The sequence below is a fragment of the Jaculus jaculus genome, chromosome X, assembly GCF_020740685.1.
Source record: "Jaculus jaculus isolate mJacJac1 chromosome X, mJacJac1.mat.Y.cur, whole genome shotgun sequence".
In the NCBI taxonomy this organism is placed as follows: Eukaryota; Metazoa; Chordata; class Mammalia; order Rodentia; family Dipodidae; genus Jaculus; species Jaculus jaculus.
In genome coordinates this window covers 56,337,665-56,362,292 of record NC_059125.1, presented here as the reverse complement: position 1 = coordinate 56,362,292, position 24,628 = coordinate 56,337,665, and the positions used below count along the sequence as shown (strand labels likewise).

Genomic DNA, 24,628 nt, shown 5'->3' with positions numbered 1-24,628 from the left:
CAATGGAACAGAATTGAAGACCCAAACCTTAGGTCAAGTAACTACAGCTATTTGATCTTTGACAAAGTTGCCACTAATGTAGACTAGAAAAAGGACAGCACCTTCAACAAATGGTGTTGGACAAATTGGATGACCATATGTATAAAAATAAAACTAGGCCCACTCATTTTGCCATACACAAAGATCAAGTCCAAATGGATTAAAGATCTCAGTATGGGGACCTGAAATTCTTCAACAACTGGAAGAAAAAAAAAATAGGAGGCACACTCCACAATATAGGACTGGGAAAAGACTTCTTGAACAAAACTCCAGTAGTCAGGAAATTAAACAACTTCTCAACCAATGGGATTTCATGAAACTAAAAAGCTTTTGCACAGACAAACATACCAGAAGCAAAACCAAAAGTTTATCTACTGAGTGGAGGAAAATCTTCGCCAGCTGTACCAGTGACAGAAGCCTGATATCTAGAATCTACAAAGAAGTAAAAAAAATTAAACAATAAAAGATCAAACAAGCCATTCCAAAAGTGGGGCAGAGAACTGAATAGGGAGTTCTCAAAGCAAGAATTACAAATGGCTCACACACACTTAAGAAAATGTTCAACATCCCTAACCATTAGGAAAATTAAAATTAAAACAACTATGAGATTCCACCTCCCCCTAGTAAGGATAGCAAACATTAAAAAATCTAATGAAAACAAAGGTTGGCAAGGATGTGGAGAAATACGAACACGCACTCACTGTTGGTGGAAATGTAAGGTGGTACAACCACTATGGAAATCAATATGGAGGTTCCTGAAAAGGATGAATATAGAGTTACTAACTGACCCTGTTATTCCCTTACTGGGAATTTACCCTAAAAGCTCCACACTTCAGTTCAAAGATATTTGCTCAACCATGTTTATAGCTGCTCAATTTATAATAGCTAAGAACTAGAATCAACCCAGATGTCCATCATTGGATGAATGGATAACCCAGATGTGGTATATCTACACAATGAAATTCTACTCAGCAGTAAGAAAAAAATGACACAATGAAATTTGTTTTAAAAAAATGGTCAAACTTGGAACAGATCATACTAAGCGAATTCACACAATCACAGAATGACAATTATCTCATGATCTCACTCATCTGCAGTTCCTAACATGGATCAGCCCGTGTTGCTGACATACCTGAATAGCATCTTGAGGCTTGGACAATAGGGAGGATAGGACTTGAAGGAAGGGGAAGAGTGGGGGGGCACACAAAACTGAACCCAAATTGAACCAGCACCATAGAAACCTATATCCTGGAAGTTAGATTAAAAGGTTGAACCCTCAACAGGGCCTTAGGGGAAGCACCTGAATCAAAGGGCCCTGGAGAGGGTGAGATGAAGCCTAACCTCAAATTTCTCTTGTTTCTCTTTCTTCTCTGTCGTTTTCGTTTTTCTTTTCCTTTGGCACTGGCCTGTAATTCCCTGTTCTGGGACATGGTTAACATCCACAATGAGCTATTAATCAGAGAGACCTACAAGGTCTCCCAAAACAAACAAGACAGACTTCTGTCAGAGCACTTGATTACCCACTGAGGTTAATGTTAAGACCCTACTCTTGAAGACACCATACACTGTTGGTATGGACCATGGAGAGACCTTGTTGGAATCCAGAAAAAAGCCAGTCCCCAGACAGCCCATTTAGTGCTGGAAGGTGCTAAATTAGTTACCGGGGAAACGTGGCCAACATTTGTCTGAGCAACTCAATATCTAAGCGACTCAGAAGCAAACAACCTGATTTGATGCTCACACAATAGTGGTTTCCCTCTAGCCCAGGCTGACCTGCAACTCACTATGTATTCTCAGGGTGGCCTCAAACTCATAGTAATCCTCCTACCTCTGCTTCCCAAGTGCTGGGATTAAAGGCATGCACCACCACACCTGGCCCTCTAATAGTTTTAAATACATTTTCATTTTCTATACACATATCATCTATAAATATTATTAGATATGTCATATAATCTGTTAATATTTTCATGCATACTTTTCTTTTCTAATCCATATATACATACATACATATATATATATATATATATATATATATATATATATATATATATATATATATATATATTTTAATGTGCTGGCCAGGGCTTTTGGTACAATTTGAGCAAAACTGATTACAATGGACAACTGTGTTTCATATGTAACTATTTACTTTCATTAAATAGTTATAAACTTCTTAGAAAGCATTCAACATTTCCACAATAAATTTGATATTTGTGGGCTGGTGAGATGGCTTAGCGGTTAAGTGCTTGCCTGTGAAGCCTAAGGACCTTGGTTCGAGGCTCAGTTCCCCAGGTCCCACGTTAGCCAGATGCACAAGGGGGCGCACGTGTCTGGAGTTCGTTTGCAGAGGCTGGAAGCCCTGGCGTGCCCATTCTCTCTCTCTCCCTCTGTCTTTCTCTCTGTGTCTGTCGCTCTCAAATAAATAAATAAAATTTTTTTTAAATTAAAAAATTTTTGATATTTGCTATGACATTCCAAGAAGCTTCTTTAAATTATTGGCAAACTTAAGTTTACTAAGATTTTTATGATGCTTTTTTGTACCTGTTGAAATGATCATATAAGTTTTTCCTTAAATTCCCTGAAAAACTTGTGCAAAATTAGACATTAGTGGAGTTTTTCTTCAAATGTTTTGTAGAATTCACTATTGCCAATCTCCAGGCCTTGAAGTTTCTTTGCAAAAATCTTTTTCTTTTTTCATTTATTTATTTGTAAAGAGAGAAAGAGAATGGGAGTGCCAAGGCCTCCAGCCTGAACTCCAGATGCATGCACCACCTTTGCACATCTAACTTTATTTAGGGAATTGAACTCAAGTTGTTAGTCTTTGCAGGCAAGTGCCTTAACCACTGAACAATCTCCCCAGCCCCAAAATTCTTTCTTATTCTTTTTCTTTTTTTTTTTTTTTTTTGAGGTATTGTTTTACTCTAGCCCAGGCTGACCTGGAATTCCCTATGTAGACTAAGGTGGCCTCGAACTCATGGCAATCCTCCTGCCTCTGCCTCCCGAGAGCTGGGATGGTGTGCACCATCATGCCTAGCAAATTCAGGCTGAAGAGATGACTCAGCCATGAAGGTGCTTGCCCATAAAGCATAAAAACCCAAATTGGATTCCCCAGTACCCATATAAAGCCAAATGATCAAAGTGGCACATGCATCTAGAATTTGTTTGCAGTGGCTAGACCCTAGTGCACCCATTCTCATTCTCTCTTTATTTCTCTTTCTCCCTCTGCCTGGGCATGGTGGTACACACTTTTAATTCCAGCACTCAGGAGGCAGAGGTAGGAGGATCACTGTGAGTTTGAGACCAGCCTGAGAAATAGTGAATACCAGGTTAGCCTGGGGTAGAGCAAGAACCTACCTTAAAAAAAAATTATAAATTGGGCTGGAGAGAGGGCGTAGCGGTCAAGCACTTGCCTGTGAAGCCTAAGGACCCCGGTTCGAGGCTCGGTTCCCCAGGTCCCACATTAGCCAGATGCACAAGGGGCGCACGCGTCTGGAGTTCGTTTGCAGAGGCTGGAAGTCCTGGCGCGCCCATTCTCTCTCTCCCCCTCTATCTGTCTTTCTCTCTGTGTCTGTCGCTCTCAAATAAATAAATAAATAAATAAATAAATAAATAAATAAATAATTTTTTAAAAATTATAAATTCAGTTTATTTAAGTTATAAACTTGCTAAGATGTTGTATATTTTTCTAAGAATTTCAGTAAATTTTATTTCCAGTAATTTTTCTAATTTGTCAGTATAAAATTCTTTCTAGTGCCCTCTTGTTATAATTTAATGTCTATAACAATAAGTGCTGACAAGTGTACAAGCAGAAAGGAACCCTCATCCACAATTGGTGGGAGTGCAATCTAGTGCAACCACTATGGAAATCAGTATGGAGGTTCCTCAAAACGTTAGAAATAGATGCCCCATAGGATCCAGTCATATCACTCCTAACTATATACCCTAAGGACAACACACCCTACAGCACAGATACTTGCACATCCATATTTATTGCAGCTTTATTTCCAATACCTACGAATTGGAAATGGCCTAGATAGCCAGTGACAGATGAAAGGATATGTAAATATGGTAGATACACGCAATGGAATTCTACTCAGCAGTATGGAAAAGTGAAATGATGAAATTTGCAGGAAATGGATGGATCTGGAAAGAATCATAAGTGAAGTGGCCCAAACTCATAAACACCATGTCCCCTCTAATATACAAGTCTTATATTGTCTTATATATACATGTATATAGGAGGAAAAATGTGGATGAGACCTGTAAACATAGAACTGTAACCAAAAATGAATATAAAAAGATGACCTAGAAGAAGGAGAGAGACCAAAGAAAGGATACTTGTGACATGTGAACAGAAGGGAGAAAAATATGAGGGGAAGAGAATAGGGGAAATAGGGGTAAGGGTGGGAGGAGGGACAGGAAACCACAAAAGCAAATTTTATTTGAAAACATCAGAATTTTTAAAAAATGTTTAAAATCTTGTGACTGGGGAGATGGCTAAGTGGTTAAAGGCGCTGAAAGAATGGTTCGGTGGTTAAAGGCACTTGCTTGCAAAGTCCAGGATTGGATTCCCCAGTACACACATAAAGCCAGATGCACAAAGTGGCACATGCATCTAGAGGTTTTTGCAGTAGCAGGAGGCCTTTGTGCGTCCATACACACACACACACACACACACTCACTCTCTCTCTCTCTCTCTCTCTCTCTCTCTCTCTCTCTCTGTTTTTCTGTTTCTCTCTCTCAAATAAATAAGATAAACACGATCCAAAAGAAGAAAGGAAATACAATACAATTTTATATGAAAAGAATTGGAATTGTTGAATGCTATAAAAGTAAAGAAACTTCAACATCATTTGGTCCCAATTTAACACAATTCTCCTTGTCTTCATTTCTCTGCCCACGAGACATTTTTCTCACCTGTTCCATTATGCTGTTCTGGAACATGGCCCCGAATAAGAGTTCATGTCTGTCTCCTGGTCCAGAAAAAAGTAGGGGTAGCATGGGATATCTTGACAGGGCTGTTCAAGCTGTACACCCGTTACTCCCTCACCCCACCTGCAGCCCCATCGCCTAGCCTTGCCCATAAAACTCCATTGTAAACAAGGTTATCTATCTTACTTTCAAAGGCATAAGCATCCTTCCCATCCCAAAGCATTTGAGAAACTTCCATCCACCCTTCGTCCCAAACAAGACCCCAGGCCTCCCTAAACGCTGCCCCCTCTGCACTAGTAGCTTAAGCAAGTTGCTTTATAGGCAGCCCCTCAGTTCTCTCTCCCCGTGTCCACGCAGGCCTCTCTGGACCATCCCAGAAAAGCCCGTGCCTGACTTTGCCAGCCAGCTATTGTTCTGTCAGCCCAGCCGGCACCCCAGCACCCTCACCAGTCAAGCCAGCCTGCCAGCTGCTCCCAGCCTCGCCAGTTTTCCACCCCACCCTCTACCCCGCCCCGCCCCGCCTCAGGGAGGACCTAACTGGTGGCTGAGAGTCTCCCTGCCTGCTCAGCCTCTCTCCTTTCCTCCCTCTCTCTCCCGGCCTCCCTCCCTCCGCCGCCCGCCCCTCAGGCAGGAACCGTGCAAATCGAGGAGAGGGGGGACTAACAGGCTGGATAGGGTCCAGTTGAGGGTCTGGGAGTCCTCACTGAGAGCCTACTTAGCATGAGCGCCCCGGCATCTTAGGACCTGGATTTGTGTGGACTACAGTAACTGCCAGACCTAGGAAGGTCCTTCCAGCTGGTCCATGGTGCCCTCGTCCTGCATCAGAACCCCCGCAACTCGGATGCTCTGAACCACCCTTCTCAACCCGGATCTAAAACCTGGGACACAGCTATCAGGCCAGCCTCTCTCGCCACCCCACCCCCTCTTTCTGGCTTCCATCCCCTCCCCAACACCACCTCTGCTGCTGCCTCTGGCTGTGGACCTTCACCTCTTCCCACCCCTCGCCAGGCCTGGGGTGTGGGGTGAGCATGGATAAGAGATCTCTCAACCTGGGGTCCTCCCATGCCATGGCCCGTGTGCTCCCAGGGAGGAGCCCCAGCCCCTGAGCATCTGCTAGAAGCTTGGCAGAGGCCCCGTGGGGACTGTGTCTTCTGAGGACAAAAGGCTGCGGCCAGCAGGCACATGGGGTGGAGTGGGGGTGAACCCGCAGCCAGACAGGCAGACCGGTAGAAGGAGCCAGCACTGCCCCCCTTTAGCAGCTTAGCGGTGACATGAAAATGGGGATAGGAGTGGGTAGTGGGGGAAGCACCTACCCGGGCTCCCACCTGCCAGCTACTTGGGAACCCCAAGGCTGTGTGCTGCCCACCTGGTGTTCCCCAACATTTTCAGCCCTGCCAAGTGCACCCCTCTGGTGCCTGCTTCCCCTGGTGCCAGCAATTTAGACCAGCCCGGCTGTATCCACGGCAACAGAAGCAAGAGTGGCACTGGCTGCCAGAACACTGAGGGTCCCACAATGTGGCCTGAGCTGTGATTACCCTGGGTGGGACAGCTTGAGTCCCCTTCCAGAATTCCAAGACAGCCCTGCTTGGAGAACCCAGGTAAGAAATCAGCATTCTTCCACCAAGGAGGGTGTGGGGGCTGGGACTTCTCTTGTTTCCCCGCACATTTCAGAGTCTCCATCACTGCCATGCTGTCTTTCCCAGTCTCTCTGCTTCATCTTTCCACTTCACCACATGAGCTATGAGGGCACTAAAGCCCTGAAACTACTTATCTCCCCCCTATCTTCCCCACATCCAAATGTCCCATGAGAAAGGGAACCACCACCTGTTTCCCCTGCACAGGATCTGTGTTAATCTTTATGATCACATTTGGACACAAGGTTGTTAATATTTCTTTGTGTGCTAGCCGTGGAAGGGGTGCTCAAGAGCACGCTGTACTCCTCACATTGCCTGCAAGTGCTTCCTCTCCCTTTTCCTTCACCCTCTACAGGTTCCTTGGCCTGTTTGTAGGATTGTGTGTGTGTGTGTGTGTGTGTGTGTGTGTGTGTGTGTGTGTGTCAGAGAGAGAGAACACCAGGATAGTAAGCAGGTGGGTTGATATGACAGGAAAGCTGCTGCTAGCCCAGACCACCCCTTCCTTCTTTCATTCCTTTCCCAGTCTCTCTCCATAGGTAACACAGACATTTGCTCACTCACCATGGGAGATGCATTGTGAATCCCAGCTATGGGGAGGAAGCTTCTGTAGTGTTAAAGGAAAGTAGAGTTTGGGGTGAGGAGCACTTCCAGGTCTTAGGCTGCCTAATAGCATAGAGGGGGCATGGGCCAAGCCACATGACAACCTGCAAGAGCCAGGAACAACGTGGTGGTCCTCACAGTGTGGGCCCAAGCCTCTATCACTTGGCTCTCTGTTTCTGTTTCAGATGCCCATGTTGTGTCTGGGACCTTCAGATGTATGGCACAGTAGCCAGAGGTCCCTGTATCTGGAGGGTCAGAAAAACCTGGTATATGGACAACATGGATTCTACCAGGGACATGGCCCCTAACTACTAGCTCTGCAGCTTTAGTGGAAGCCTGCCACTTATTGAACCGCAGTTTTATCATTTGTCAAAGAGACTGGTAATTCTTCCTTCATGGGTGTGTGCAGGGATTAAATAAGTTGTTGCATGTAAATAAAAGATGTGCATAGAGGTGGCACCGAGTAATGTCAGCAAAGCATAGGACCCAGTATTGCTGATTATTCATGATTAAAATTGCTATTGATTATTGTAGAGAGGGACTCTAGTACCTCTTCTCCAGGGTTTCAGCAGAGATCTGGGGAAGGCAGCATGTAGGTAGATGGGATGGGAAGTGGGGGAAAGCAGAAATAGCTTTTTGTTGTTACTTATTTGTAGGAAATAGTTGTAGTTGGGGACAGAGCCCCCATCCCCACCCATTGACAGACTTCCTTGCACTTTCCCTTGTTTGTGTCCCTCTGTGTGTGACACACACACACACACACACACACACACACACACACACACACAAGCATGAGCCAGCAGAAGCCTGGTTTGAAGCCTGCAACATGCCTGGCTCTAGTATATGCCCCTCTGTTGAGGGGAAACTTGGCAAGAGTTTGGTTTGTGGGCAGTGGTTGTCAGGGCGTGGAGATAAGCCTGAAGCTTCTGAGATCCATACAGCTTTGGATAGAGCTGGGGTGTGTCTCATGCAACAGCCAGATCTGTGAGGGATAGGTCTTAGGGAATTTGAACACCTAGTCTCTGGGTTAAGGGAAGAGTGGGGGTCTCCTGGCTTGTTTCTTTGAATAGATATATGGTGGAATACAGAAAGGTTGGAGATGAGGAGAGGAACTGGATAAAGGGAGAAGTGGAGATCAAGAAGACTCTCTCTGTGTGGGTAGGAAAATCTAGGCTTTTAAACATGACTAGACTTTTCTGAAGAAGCATTTGGTATGGCAGGGAAGGGACCAGCCTATTGCCCAGGGGAATCTGGACCTGAGCAACTGAAAACATGTGTCTGTGTGTCCATGTCTGACTGTGGGCACTGTGAGTATGCTTGAGTCTGTGTGTGAAGAGGCCATGTGACAGTATATAAGAGAGTGGGTGTCTGGGTAGGTTTATGTATATACAGGGTGGGTGGGTGTATTAGTTACCATTTTTGTACCATGACCAGATACCTAACCAGAACAACTTAAGGAAGGAAGGGTGTATTGCAGCTTACAGTAGAGGTTATCATGGCAGGGAAAACAGGAGCTCCCCTGGTCACATTCAGTCCACAGTGAGGAAGCAGAGAGTGATGAATACTTTTACTCAGCTTACTTATTTTTCCCCTTATTATTCAGTGAGACCCTGGTTTATTATATGTACCACCTACAATTAGGGTGGGTCCTCCCATCTCAGTTAACCTAATATAGGAAATCCCTCACAGATGTTCCCACAGATTTGTTTCCATGGTGATTTGAAATCCTATAAAGTTGATAACTAGAGATTAACCATAACAAGTATATCCCTTGTCAATTTGACACTCAAATATAAAATTCTTAAGTCAAACCTTCAGTCCTTTGTCCCCATAGGCTTATGGCCATCAAAGTGCATCTGTACAACTTAAAAAGTTCTTATAATCTTGCAATTTCAACACTGTTCAGAAGTGTAAGTGGATAGTCTCTTCAGCAATTCAGGCAATATCTTAACCATCGGCCATGTAAAATCAAAACACTAGTTACATATTTCCAACATGCTGTGGCACAGATTAAACATTACTATTCCAAAAGGAGGAATGAGGGCACTGAAATGAGAGACCAGATTAAAGCAAGGCTGAAACAGCACAGAAAACTCCAAATTTTGTAGCTCCATGTCTGGCATCTGAGGCTCATGATGAAATCATCTAGATGCCAAAGGCTTAGCTAGTCCTCCCCTCCAGCTTTGCTGCCTATAGCACTCACACCCTGCTCTCTCAGGCTGTCTCCACTCTGAACCTGCAGCTTTCCTTGGCAGACATCCTATGGTTCTGGCATTTCCAACATACTGAGGACCCCATTGCAACTTGGGCATAACCTTATCAGCTTCACACAAGGGCCTCATTACAGGGACTCTAACCCTGCCACACATTGCCTGGCCTCACTGGCCCTCTGGGACCATTGTTAATGCTCCATGGTCCTCTCAATCTTCCATCTTTCATGATCCCAAAACTGTTACCATGTAGACAATCCTGCCAAGTTCTGCTGCCAGCTTGGGATGAAGCCCAGCCCCCATGGACCACAGCTATACAGGCTGACTCTGGTGAAACATTTCTGTAAGCAATTGTGTTTGAGTTGGGAACACTCTCATTTTAGACTTTATTCTTTTAAATGAATTTGGATTTTCCCATGATGGTTTAATGCAGTGTTTTACCCTTATACCTTTTCTATTGTCCCAGTGCAGTACAGAAGGTTTCTATTCAATGGTGCTGGTCTCTAACAATTTCAGCTGCTTTTTCAGTACCAGCCTAAATGTTAATCTGTCTTGATATTTCCTCCACCAAATTAATCCATTTCTTTTAATTTTTTTCATTTATTTAAGAGAGAGAGAGAGAGAGAGAGAGTGGCCATACCAGAGCCTCTAGCCACTGTAAATGAACTACAGATGTATGTGCTACCTTGTGCATCTGGCTTTATATGGGTATTGGGGAATTGAACCTGAGTCCTTTGGCTTTGCCGGCAAACACCTTAACCACTAAGTCATCTATCCATCCTTAGTCCATTATTTTTTAATTCAGTTTCATTTAAGTTCTCAGGACATTGGCAGAAAGCAGCCCGTTTCTTTGATATCATATAATATGAACTGCTTCTAACTCAGTGCCTGATAGAGTTCTTGTTCTCCTCCAAAACCTCACATGAGCCAAACCTTCACTGTCCACATGTCTCTCAGCATCCTTGTGTTCCAAGCTCTCACCAGAATGACCCCATTAAACTCTGCCTACAGTATTCAAGGACTTTTCTAGCCCAAAGGTCCAAGCTCTTCCATGTTCCTCCTGCATGCCAATTCCAAAGGTTTACAAACCACATGGTCAGGTTTATCACAGTAATGGCCCCACTTCTTGGTACCAATTTCTTGTATTAGTTACTTTTTCATTGCTGTGATGAGCTATTTGACCAGAAACAACTTAGGGAAGGAAGGGTTATTTCATCTTACAGTTCTAGGTTACAGTCCATCATGGTGAGGAAGGCATGGCAACAGGAGCCAATCTGGTCACATTCTGGCCACAGTGAGGAAGTAGAAAATAATGAATGTTTCTGCTCAGCTTCCTTTCTACTTTTTATTCAGTCTGGGACCCCAGCCCATGGAATGGTGCCACCCACAGTTAGGGTGGGTATTCCCATCTAAATTAACCTAATCTAGAAAATCTTCTACAGACATACCCAGATATTTGTTTCCATGATTCTAAAACCTGTCATGTTGATAACAGAGATTAATCATCATACTAGGTATGACTTTGCATGTCTGTCTGGGTGAGCAAATGAGCATGTTTGATTCTGACCAAAGTATAAGTGTGTTTCTCTAAGCCTATACATTTGTTGAATGTCTGGATGTGTGTGTTGGTGTGTGTATCATCAATTTGTTTATGAGCATACATGTCTTGTTAAATGTATATGAGTATGTGAGTTTCAGAATGCCTTGGTATATATGTCCAACTAAGTGAATGCCTAGCTGTATCATATGGTATATATTCTTCTATGCCTGCATATGCCTTTAGTGTAGGCTCATCTAAATGGTGTGTTTGTGAGTATAAAGACATATATATGTGTGCCTATGCCTATAGGAAGATATGTGTGTGAACATGTTTGTGTGTTGTGTGGGGTATCTGCCATATATTCATGTGAATAGACTTATGTGACAATGTCTGTGTGGATTCTCTAGCATTTTTCATTATGTCTATGTCTGTGTGTGTATGTTTGAGTGTCCACTATCTGTAGATAAGCCTATGTGTCTATATCCATCTAGAGAAATCTAAGTATAAATGGGCATACTATGATAAGGAGAGCTAATTGAGTGGGTAATGCAGATTATATAAAGTAAAATGCATATTCTATATGTTCACATTGGACTATGTATATGAGTATGGCTATGGGGAAAGGGCATAGACTGGTATGTATCATATATACACACACAAGGCTGTATGCATAGGGAAATGGGTGCATTTATATATATCTAATTGTGTGTGAGTGTATATTTGGTTGTGGTATGCATGAATAACCATATTTCATACTAGATGGCTGCCCATAATTACTATATTTTTATTTGAATTTCTGTATATGAGTGTGAGTATGTGCTTGGATATGCCTAAGAGTAATTGTGCACATATATGTGGCTATATATGGTAGTATGTGTGAATATTTGACTGTGTGCATATGTTGAGTGAACAAATATGTATATATGCCTGTGTATTCACATGCATTTAAGTATATATCTCTGAATATGCCTGTATATGCCTGTCCAAATGTACAAATATGTAAAGTACCAGTTTGCACAGTTCTGATTATTTGCATTTCTGCATTTGTATTTCTTTGTTTGGTCTGAAGCATATATTATAGGACAATGTAAATAAATCTATGTGCATGCTATTCTTGTCTTCTAAGTATGTTTGAGTGTGTGCGCGCGTGTGTGTGTGTGTGTGTGTGTGTGTGTGTGTGCATTTATTTGAGGGTATCTTCACATGTGTGTGATAAGGGGATCAAATCTTCTAGTGCAGATGAATATATAGATGTGTAAGAATATGTGGGTATATTTCCATGTGTGTATATGTTTGAACATGCCCTTGTGTCTGATCTGTCTGTGCAAATATAGGTATAAATGAATGTTCTTTCATTTGTGTGGCTTCTCATTATAGATGAATGTGTTTGAGTGTATATAGTGTGCGTATTTGTGGTAATGTGAATGCTTCACAAGCATATTTATATTTTCATATCTGTGTGCATATGGGAATGACTTCATGTACAAATCTATATACATGTGAATATGCTTATATGTGTACATGCTCAGTTATGCATATAAGTCTATGTATTAGAATAATCTCATTTATATATGCATATGTATGCATATATTTATGTATGCAATCACACATCCACAGATAAGTATATGTGCATGAATATATTTGTGTGGTTCTACTTGAGGATGTATGTATATACTTTTCTGTGTATATGTATCTTCATCATCTCCTTACATTGATAGAGTTGGCTCATCTGTATACTTGTACAAGTATGCCTGTGACTACCCTTGTATTTGTGAATGAATGTATGTCATTTATGAGTATATTAGGTGAATTTATATCTTACATATATGCCTACATTAATGAGTAAATGGAAGTATACATGCATGAAAAAGCATGGTATGAATATGCCTATGTATGAATAAGTAAAGCTATTTGTGTATTTACTCGAAGATGATGTAAGAGAGAGACCTGAACTTAGTCTTTGACCTTGGTATTCTGTGATAGTCTTTATCCCTGACAGAGTAATAAGAGAGATAACTTTGGAGTTTGAGTGACTTGTGTACCACACAGCATGTGTTTATATGGATGCCTGAGATTCCATGGTACCTTGATAGACCATATCTGTCTACAATTGTGTAGATGTCCTACATATTGGCAAACTTTGGGCACATGAGCAGTCCATGACCTACTGAGATCTTTCTGCCTTTGACCAGATACTGGGCTTTTGTGGACATCACAGGATAATTTTTAAAAATATTTTATTTTTGTTTATTTAATTATTAGAGAGACAGAGAGAGAGAGAAAGAGAGCCTTTAGCCACTGCAAACCAACTCCAGATGTATGTGCCACTATGTGCTTCTGGCTGACATGGGTACTGGGGAATCAAACCTGGGTCCTTAGGCTTCACAGGCAAGCACTTTAACTGCTAAACCATCTCTCCAGCCACCTCATGATATTTTTTTGTAATCATTCACACCCAAAAAGTTGGAACCACTTGTGGCTGATATTCTACTGGATGATGTTTAAAAAGGATTCTTTGAAACATAAATGTCTCCCTTCCCATCCCACCATCATTAAAGGTATAGGAACGAATAACATTGTTACAGTAAATAGTTTTCAGAGAGGGAACCCAAATTTAGGAAAGTGTGAGTGTGTATGTAGTGTGGTATATTTGGAAAGAGAAGGCATAGTGAGGGCTTAAAGGTGTGTGAGATGATACATATGTGTAAGATGTGAATGTATCTTGCTGAAGTGTTAGAGAAAATGTGTAGAAACATTTTAGCTGTATAAAACAGTGTATGTGTGTATTTGGGTTTGAATGTGGGTGTGAGCAGGATGTTGAACAGGGCAGAGTGTGAGTATATTTAGGTGACTGAGTGTATATATGCAAATAGTGTGCTGTAAGATCTTTGGTTGTATATCTGGATGGGAACAGAGAGAAGGAGAGAGAAAGAAAGAGCAAGCTGGATGGAGTATATGAAAAGCCTGGGGCACATCTAGGTGAGAAATATACTATGGCATGTGAATGCCTTTGAATAGTGTGGAAGGGATGACAGAATGGGTTTATACGGGTAGTGAAAGCATGCAGAGATCCATTCAGATTGCATGCATGACATATTTGTGAAGGGAATGTGTATCAGTTGATGTATCTAGATGGTGTGTGTATATTTGCATGGACCTTGGTAGCATATATAGAATGAATCTGGATGGTGATGCATGTATCTGAATGGTGCTATGCTCATATATATGAGAGAGATAGAGAATGTGAGAAAGTTTGAGTATACATTTGGATAAGATTCATTTATGAATATGGTTTCTCTGAATTATGTGTAGGTAGAGATCTGTGGGGAGTGTGTGTATGTGCGTATGTACATGCACACACACACGCATGAGCAAATATATTTGGTTTGAGAATTCATAAATATATCTAAGTGAGGTGTATTGGAGTGTAGGACTTTTGGAGGGTATATGGGTCTTGATGCTATGTTTGAGAGAAATTCTAGGTGTATCTAAGGCAGGTATAAGAACTCTAAGTTGGCCAGAGGTGGGAGGATAAGTTTGAGTGTATCTAAAGGTTATATGGGAGAATATGGGTGTTTTCAGTTGGAAATTGTATAAGTGTGACTATCTGGATGGAGTGACTATAAGGGCAAACATATGAGGTGCATACATAGGCGAATGGGTGTACTTAGATGGTATGTATGTGAAAAACAGGCAGGTGCATGGTGTTTAGTATGTGTGAAAGTGGTTGTATTTGAGTGGTGTGTGCATGTGTGAGGAGACTATGTGAATATCTGGATCCGAGCTTACTAGAGTATGGGTATATCTAACTAGGATATGTTCAATTCTCTGGGGAGAGAGAGAGCATAAGTGGTATATGTGAATGAAAATATACACACAAGTCTGTGTGAAATGCGAGTTAATCTGGCATGTATACATGTGGGTTTATCTGGATAGTGTGTATGTGGTGGGAAATATATCTAAAATGGACCTGCAAGGTCTCTGTTGGAAGCCTCTTGGTTTGAGTACTAGTTCTGCAATTTATTGGCTGTGTGGCTTTGGGTATGTCACCTAACCTCAACAAAGCCCCAGTATCTTGTCTGTAAAGTAGTGGGGGTGGGGTAATACTACTTGTCTCACAGTGTAAGAATCAGAGGAGTTAACCCATAAAATGTGCTTGGAACACTGCCTAGCACATAATGAACCCTCTCCTGAGGAGTTATCTATTACAGAAAACAACAGTTTATTACCTGACTCTATCATGTTTATATACCTGTTATAATTATTACCTGCCCCAGTTGGTTAGTGTATGTCCATCTGCAAGTGCAAACGGGGTTTCCATGTCTATATTTTCCCTATTATATTTGCCCATGAGTGTGAGAAAGAAACTGAACTTACTTTCTTGATATATGAGTGTGTTCGCACATGAAAATAGATTTATACTTATAACTTATTTCAGTTTTCATATAAAAATGCAGGCATGTGAGAAAAGAACTTTCTAAGGGGGACTGGAGGGGGCTGGGCCCTTTGTGTATATTTACTAGTGCACGTTCTTGAATGCACAGACTCATATTTATGGTAGTGTCTTCGGGAGTGCAGGAGTTCTGCAATGCTGGTATGTTTGCATATATGAGCACACTTCTCGATCTATGTACATACACGTCAGTGTATTTTTATCTGACCATGGAAACAGGTTTATAGTTTTTTTTTCTTTTTTTAAAATTCCCATTTATTTTTATTATTATTATTATTTATTTATTTATTTGAGAGCGACAGACACAGAGAGAAAGACAGATAGAGGGAGAGAGAGAGAATGGGCACGCCAGGGCTTCCAGCCTCTGCAAACGAACTCCAGACACGTGCGCCCCCTTGTGCATCTGGCTAACGTGGGACCTGGGGAACCGAGCCTCGAACCGGGGTCCTTAGGCTTCACAGGCAAGCGCTTAACCGCTAAGCCATCTCTCCAGCCCTATAGTTTTTTATATGTAAACATGTACACATGGGTTTCTGTTCGTTCTTAAAATGTCAAAAGGTTGGCATTGAGGTTCATATGTGACGATGCAAATGGAGGCATTTGTATGTGATGTGTTTATGTCTATATGGCCGTGTATTAGGATGAGTGTGTTTCTGTTATTCATTCAGTATGGATTGCATATGTGTGAATGAATGTGTGCATCTGAAGGCTTGTGTCTCTATAATCTTTTTTTTTAAGATTTTATTTTTATTCATTTATTAGAGACAGAGAGAGGAAGAGAGATAGAGACAGAGAGAGAGAATGGGCACGCCAGGGCCTCTAGCCACTGCAAACGAACTCCAGACGCATGCACCACCATGTGCATCTGGCTTATGTGGGACCTGGAGAATTGAACCTGGGTTCGTAGGCTTCACAGGCATGCACCTTAACCGCTAAGCCATCTCTTCAATCCTGTTTCTCTATAATCTTTGATGACTACTGTATACATGAGTCTACATTGCTCTACATGTCTGCTTGCCTCTGTGTAGAATTAAGCCCAAGTTATGTGCCTATGAGCATACCTGTACTGTGTGTATGTTTGTGTATCAGGGAAGATTTGTGAGAGTGGGTCTGTATAAAATAGTGGGTCTCAATCTCTTAGTGTGGGTGTCAGTCTAAGGTGGAGTGTGTGAGTGGGGTGCTGAATCGTAAGATGTGAACAAGACTTCACCTATGACTGAATGTCAGTTCTTGTCTGCACATGTATTACTGTGTCTGAATGTAAATCTATGTAGTTAGGTTTGTTTGTATGTATGTCTACATGAAAGTTCCCTTTGAATAGTGAATGTGTCTCTGTCTATGCCTGTACTTTTAAAATATATATATATATTTTATTTTTATTTACCTATTTCAAAGAGAGAGAGATAATGGGTGTGCCAGTGCCTCTAGCCACTGCAAATAAACTCTATATGCAAGCACCATCATGTGCATCTGGATTACCTGGGTCCTGGGGAATCGAACCCAGGTCCTTAGATTTCACAGTCAAGTGCCTTAACTGTAAAGCCATCTCTCCAGCCTCCTATACCTGTACTTTTACTGCAAGGCAGTTATGTCTTTGTGATATATATCCTTCATTGATTTGCTGGTGAATGGGTGAGTGGTGAGACACATACCTATTTCTTTGTGAAAGAATGTGTGTGTGTGTGTGTGTGTGTGTGTGTGTGTGTGTGTGTGTGTGTGTACCTGCTTGTTTATCACCTAATATAATTCTAAATGTAGTTCAATTTGGGGGGGAGTTCAAAATAGGGTCTTATTCTTGCCTAGGTTATCCTGGGATTAGTCTCAGGCTGGCTGCGAACTCACAGCAATACTCCAACCTCAGCCTCATAAATGCTAAGATTAAAACTTTGTGCCTTTCAGGACAGAGAGATGACTTAGTTGTTAAGGTACTCACCTGCAAAGCCAAAGGACACAGAGTCTATTCCCCATGACCCACATAAGCCAGATGCACAAGGTAGAGCATGTGTATGGAGTTCGCTTGTAGCAGCTGGAGGCTCTGGTGTGCCCATTCTATCTGTGCCTCCCTCTCTCTCTCAAATAAATAATAAATAAATAAATAAATAAATGAATGAATAAATAAATTATTTGAATATCCATGTACATTACATATATGCTCATGTACATATATTTGTGTATGTTAGGGTTTCTATGTAATGTACTTAAAGGTGAATATTTTAGGGCATTCATAACTCAGCACTCAGAGACAGCAAAATTTGTAGGTCACACTGGAGTAAACTGAAGAGGATTAGGGGTACTGGAAGGTGGCTATTATATAATGGTATGCAACTTTCAAAGAAAATATTTTGCCAGGCATTGCAGCACATGCCTTTAATCCCAGCAATTGGGAGGCAGAGATCAGTAGCTCACACTGAGTTCAAGGCCAGTCTGGGACTACAGAATGAGTGCCAGGTCAGTCTGGGCTAGAGTGAGACCCTATCTTAAAACAAAACAGAACCATATATATTAGGATTTTTCATGATGCGGTGTTTTGAATAGATGGCTCCCAATATATTCAGTTTTTTTATTGTTTGTAGTTTGCATCTGCAACCACCTGGCTGGAGGCAGTATCACTGGGTGGATCTTAAGGTATGGTGGTGGGTTTCAGATTTCAATCTAAAGATATGCAAAGTGTGCCTAGCTGGAGTTCCTGAAGTGTGTTGTGGCTTTTGGCTTTTGGCTTGTGCTTCTCTCTCTCTGCTTGGTCCTGTGAAGGCAGGCCAGTTTCTCCTGCCATTATGGAACTTCCCCTGGATCTGTAGGCTTCAATAAATATCCCTTCCTCCATATCTGTGTCTGATTTGAAAGTTCATCTCAGTGAACCTGAAGATGTCTGCTACAAAACTTGGTACCAAGGAATGGACTGAGATGAACCTGACCATATGGATGTTGAACTTTTGGAACCTTTGTTTTGGAGAAATGGGCATGGTTTGGGTGCTTGCAAATGAAGATGCCTTCTGGAGTGGTAAGCCAAGTTTTATGGATTATTATGATGAGAGTTTGAGAATTCTAAGTGTAGACAATATTGAAATTTGAGGCTTGGCTTATGAGCTTTCTAAGGGGAAGGAAAGACTTCAGAGGACTTTGTTGGAACTGGGCTACTGGCATAAGGGCTGGCTGCATCCTGCAGCCCAGGCCCAGAGAGTTTGATCAAGGTTAAATTTGTAATGGACTGTTGTGCTTGGCTAGAGATATTGGACTGAGAGATTTAAGATTTTAAGCTGGAAAACCTCAGGCAAGTTAAAATTACAGGCACAGAGACTGGTTTTAGGTTACTCAAGCTGCTATTTTCAAACACATTAGCAATCTTAAGGAAGATGGTCCAATTGCTTTACCATGGAAAGGACACCTGAGGAAAGACTATCATAGAAATGCAAACTCTTTTGAAAAAAGAGTTGATTGGAGAAGGAACCTGCTTTTCAAGGTTAGTATTTATTTTGTCCCTGAATTAATAATATGGCTGTGTCCTGTACACCTGGTATTGGATTCAGAAGCATGGAAAATGTGAGGATTGATTATGAATTGCACATGCTTCCAGGAGCGGCTGCTGAGATGCGGCATGAGGCAGGGCATGATGCCCTGATAGGCTGAAAGAGCCTTTGGAAGATGGACCATGGTTTGCATGAAGACCTCAAAATGTCTTGGATATACCAGGACTATGCAAGCGCTACCATAGAGCATACTGTTGGCCTAAGATGGAAGTGTTCCCTGGCTACTGTGCCTAGCTGGAGGGGTGGAATTGGAAAATCTGGAGACTGTCAGTCTCTGGTTGTATTGGACTTGAACTGCAGAAGTTTGATATTTGATGGTGGTTGAGTTTGCATTGTTTTAGTCTCTCTTTGCTATGCCTTATACCAGTTGAAAATGTTTACTCTGTGCCTTTATATGTTAGAATTGTTTAACTTGTTTGATTTTACAGGTCTTAATATCTTAAATTGGTCAATACTGTGGGGTCCTTTGAAATGGAATTGAGTACAATTTACAATGTGTGATGGTTATAAATCTATTGGGGGCCAGGGGTGAAATGTGGTAGTTTGAATAGATGGCCCCCAATATATTCAGTTTTTTGTTGTTTGGAGTTTGCATCTGAAGCCACCTGGCTAGAAGCAGTGTCACTGGGTGGATCTTAAAGTGTGGTGGTAGGTTTCAGCTTTCAGTCTAAAGATATGCAAAGTGTGCCTAGAGGGGATCCTGAAGTGTGCTGTGGCTTTTGACCTTTAGGCTTGTGCTTATCTCTCTGCTTGGTCCTGTGAAGGCAGGACAGTTTCTTCTGCTATAATGGAACTTCTCCTGGATCTGTAAGCTTCAATAAATACCCCTTCCTCCATATCTGTGTCTGGTCTGAAAGTTCATCTCAGTGAACCTGAAGCTGTCTGCTACACGTGACATAACTTTTTTTGAGACAAGTTCTTACTATGTATCCCTGGCTGGCCAAGAACTCACTGTGTAGTCTAGGCTGGTCTCAAACTTGTAGCAATCCTCCTGCCCCTGCCTTGCAAGTGCTGGGATTATAGACATGTACCACTATGCCAAGCTCAGAATATAACAGTTTTTATTCGTTCATGGAAATCTGTAATGGTCAACATTTGTGGCCACTCCTCTGAGTCGTTAGTCATGACTGCAGTGGTTTATTTTATTGTTACTTCGCTCCTTTATCATTATCTTAATTTGGATTTGGTAAATCAATTGGTACTGAGTGTGTTGATGCTTCATCAAGTAATTATACTTCTTGGTGAAGACCCAAATAAGTAACAGTTGTTTGGACACATAAACTTCTGTCATGGCATGTCACTTGATCTTGGAAGCCATGTGTAAGGTAAGCTCACTCCACGGACATTATTCAAGCACAATTTGCCTTAAGTCCTCCATAATTCACTTGAATATGTGAAACATGGCTAGATGATTATGCCGATCAGCAACCCTTACATTAAAAAAAATGAGCTTCCTAGTCATGGGATACCACTGTGACTTCTCTGGAGCATCAGGTAGTTTCTAGCGTTCAGTATGGCTGGTGAGTTCACACCATAACACCTTATACTGAGAAATGTGCCATCCTTTTTCACCTCCCCTTTATAACTCACTTGTTCTTACCATAGTCAGGCAGAAATCCTGGATTTATGCTCAAAATAGCTACATATCTTCCATTTCTTGGCAGTTACAGTCAACAGAAAACTACTTACAAAAGGAAGCAGCAACAAATGGTCAAAGTGTAACTGTGAACTGTGCCTCAGTGTGCTGATTAAAACTCCAATGACCTGGGTTGAAGAGATGGCTTAGTAGTTCAGGCATTTGCCTTTGAAGCCTAAGAATCCAGATTCAATTCCCCAGTACCCATGTAAGCCAGACGTACAAGGTGATGCATGCATCTGGAGTTTGTTTGCAGTGGCTGGAGGCCCTGGTGCTCCCATTCTCCCTCCCTCTCTCTCTCTCTTCATGCCTCTTTCTCTCTCAAATACATAAAATAAAATAAACTTCAATAATCTGGCCAGAAAGATGGTTCAATGGTTAAAGGTACTTGCTGGCAAAACCTGATGGCCCAGGTTTGATTCACCACTCCCCAAATAACTCCAGATGCACAAAGTGATGCATTGTCAGGAGTTCGCTTGCAGCATTGAAGCCCTAGTGTGCCCATTTTCATTCTGCCATTCTTTCTCTCTTTCTCCCCCCACCTCAAAATGAATAAATAAATTAATTAATTTTAAACCTCCAATAATCTCACCAATAATCAGAATCTGCATAATTTAGCATTTGAATTTTGTGTCCAAGAGGGGGGATTCTGCTTCATAACTACTATCTCTTTCTTTTCATCCAGTCAAATGTGGTGTCAAAAATTCCTATAACAAGTACTCATGAATTTTGAATGAAAATGATAATTTTAACTTTTAGTCTCTCAAAATGGTGACAAAACCTTTCCTCTAAGTAGACACAGGCTTTGCTCTATACATACTAATAAGTGTTCTTTCATATTCAGATTATAATACTAAGGACTCATCAAGCAGGAAACCATGCTTAACCTCACTTCTTCTAAATTGGAATTCTACTTTGAATTTATAAGCTATGTCAGTGCTGCATAATCCAATATGTAGTATTTAAGTGTCTTTAATTTTTTTCAATGTAATTCCATTTTCATATGTTCAAAGAGCCATTTGTTGAAGCCAGTAAGCATCAAATCTGCAAAGTGAGAAGCCTTCTCAAAGAAATACTTAAATGTCTCTTTAGATCATTTCTCTAAAACAAAATCCCTACACTTTTAGGTTTAAAACATCAGAAAAGGGTATATTATCCCAATTCTGCACAGAAAGCTAAAAGATATTTGGGGAGAGTCTTGGTCTTAGTTAAATTCAACTAGCATTATTTACTGTTGGAATTAAACTTACAAAGTGAGTGACCCCTAGCCTATTTCCTTTACTTCATCCATCCCAAAAACAGTGTGGACAGTTTCCCTGCAGGGAACTAATATGTAAGATTTTACTTAGGCTTCTTTTTTTTTAATTTATTTATTTATTTATTTATTTGAGAGCGACAGACACAGAGAGAAAGACAGATAGAGGGAGAGAGAGGGAATGGGCGCGCCAGGGCTTCCAGCCTCTGCAAACGAACTCCAGATGCGTGCGCCCTCTTGTGCATCTGGCTAACGTGGGACCTGGGGAACCGAGCCTCGAACCGGGGTCCTTAAGCTTCACAGGCAAGCGCTTAACCACTAAGCCATCTCTCCAGCCCTTTACTTAGGTTTCTTAACCATTAAACCCTGTCACTACCTGATTGAGCTCTATGTAAGAATGCTCTGGGGCTGGAGCAATGTCTTAGCAGGACCCATATTTGACTCTCCAGATCTCATAAGCCAGACACACAAAGGTGAGGCAATCTCAAGGTCGCACATGCCCTCTAGGTGGCACAAGCATCTGGCCTTCGTTGAGGCCCTGGCAAGCCAATTCTCTCCCTCCCTCCCTCCCTCCCTCCCTCTCTCTCTCTCTCTCTCTCTCTCTCTCTCTGGTGTGTGTGTGTGTGTGTCTCAAAAATTTAAAAAGGGGGGCTGGAGAGATGGCTTAGTGGTTAAGGTGCTTGTCTGCAAAGCCAAAGGACACAGGTTTGATTCCCCAGGACCCATGTAAGCCAGATGCACAAGGGGGCACACACATCTGGAGTTCCTTTGCAGTGGCTAGAGACCCTGGTGTGCCCACTCTCCCCTCCCTCTCTCTCTCTCTCTCTCTCTCTCTCTCTCTCTCTCTCTCTCTCTCTTTCTCTCAGCCCTGCCTACTTCCATATTTCTCTCTCTCTCAAATAAATAAATAAATAAAAACTACAATATATTCTTTAAAAAGACTGGGCGTGGTGGCACACTCCTTTAATCCCAGCACTAGGGAGGCACAGGTAGAAGGATCGCTGTGAGTTCAAGGCCACCATGAGAGTACAGATGGATTCCAGATCAGCCTTAGCTAGAGTGAGACCCTACCTCAAAAAAAAGTTAAAAAGAATGTTCTGGCTGGGTGTGTTGGTACACGTCTTTAATTCCAGCACTTGGGAGGCCAAGGTAGGAGGATTGCTGTTGCAGAGTGAATTCTGGAGTTTGTTGGCAGTGGCTGGAGGCCCTGGTCTGCCCATTGTCTCTCTCTCTCTCTCCTTCTCTCTGTCTCTAATAAATAAAAATAAAATCATTTTTAAAAATTTTTTATTTATTTATTTGAGAGCGACAGACACAGAGAGAAAGACAGATAGAGGGAGAGAGAGAGAATGGGCACGCCAGGGCTTCCAGCCATTGCAAACAAACTCCAGACGCGTGCGCCCCCTTGTGCATCTGGCTAACGTGGGACCTGGGGAACCAAGCCTCGAACCGGGGTCCTTAGGCTTCACAGGCAAGCGCTTAACCGCTAAGCCATCTCTCCAGCCCATAAAATCTTTTTTAAAAAGTCTGTGTCTACAGCTAGAGACAGCAACCAAATATATATGTATGTATGTATGTATGTGTATATATATACATATACACACACATATATATATTTATAATAGACACTTTAGAATACTAGAAATGAGGGACTAGATGAATTGTAAGCAAAGAAGACTGGTTTCTGAGTTTATAATTGGTGAATCTGGGCATTGGGTACACCAAGGTTCATCACAGTGATTTCTCTTACGTTTTTATGTTTGAATGTTCTACAATGAAAAGTTCCTTATAAAATGACAACCAAAGAAATTAATTGCATTTGCTTTAGGAACATGTAATATTCAGATTGAGCATTTCTAACCAAAACTCTGAAATGTTCCATGGTCCAATTTTCTTTTTTTTTAGTGTTAACAAAATGATGCAAGTGGCATATTTCACACCTGACATCTTGCGATAGGTCACAGTCAAAATTTTGGCACATATTTGTATAAAATTACCTTCAGGGTATATGTGTAAGGTGTATACAAAACACAAATGAATTTATTTTATTTTTTTAATTTTTTTTTTTTTTGGCTTTTCGAGATAGGGTCTCACTCTAGCCCAGGCCGACCTGGGATTCACTATGGAGTCTCAGGGTGGCCTTGAACTCACGGCAAACCTCCTACCTCTGCCTCCCAAGTGCTGGGATTAAAGGCGTGTGCCACCATGTCCGGCACAAATGAATTTTACATTTAGACTTGGGTCTTATCCCAAAGATATTACATTTATACAGATACTTAAAAATCCAAAAAGTTCAGAATCTGATATACTTCTGGTCCCAAGTATTTGAGATAAGAAATACTCAACCTAACCAACATGTGTTTGTTTGCATACTAAATATGTCCATATCTAATGAAAAAGGAAGGAAGGAAGGGAGGAAGGGAGGAAAGAAGGAAGGAAAGAAGCTTTCATGTAACAACACTGCCTGCTGTACCAACGTTCCTTAACATTTTCTCCACTATAGGTACTTATTACTGCTCAGAGAAGCAGTCACATCAATATGAAATTACACTAAAATAAACAAGATTCTATACAGAAATGAAAGAAATACTCAACCTAACACGTGTGCTTGCGTCCATACGCACACCCATACTGTGTGTGTGTGTGTGTGTGTGTGTGTGTGTGTGTGTGTGTGTGTGTACATATACAACCCTCCTCTTCCCTCAGAATAGGACCTTGTGCATGCTAAGGCAAGCACACTACCACGGAGACACATCCCCATCCCCAACTTTTCTATTTTGGTAGGGGGGAAGGGGTGTGAAA

The 24,628-nt window shown here is 41.7% G+C and overlaps 1 protein-coding gene across 4 annotated transcripts in view; it reads left to right on the top strand.

Annotated features, from left to right (window-relative positions):
• The first annotated feature begins 5,598 nt into the window (after positions 1 to 5,598).
• Positions 5,599 to 24,628, top strand: part of Gpr173 (G protein-coupled receptor 173) — a 32,525-nt gene continuing 13,495 nt past the window's right edge. Inside the window, exons 1-2 of one of the 4 annotated variants that reach the window (XM_045140815.1) lie at positions 5,599 to 6,569; positions 7,391 to 7,471. The gene's annotated coding sequence lies outside the window, so the exon portion shown is untranslated. Of the gene's footprint in view, positions 6,570 to 7,390; positions 7,605 to 24,628 lie in introns of all 4 variants that reach the window. The other 3 variants (XM_045140813.1, XM_045140814.1, XM_004661023.2) reach the window with 3 other exon arrangements.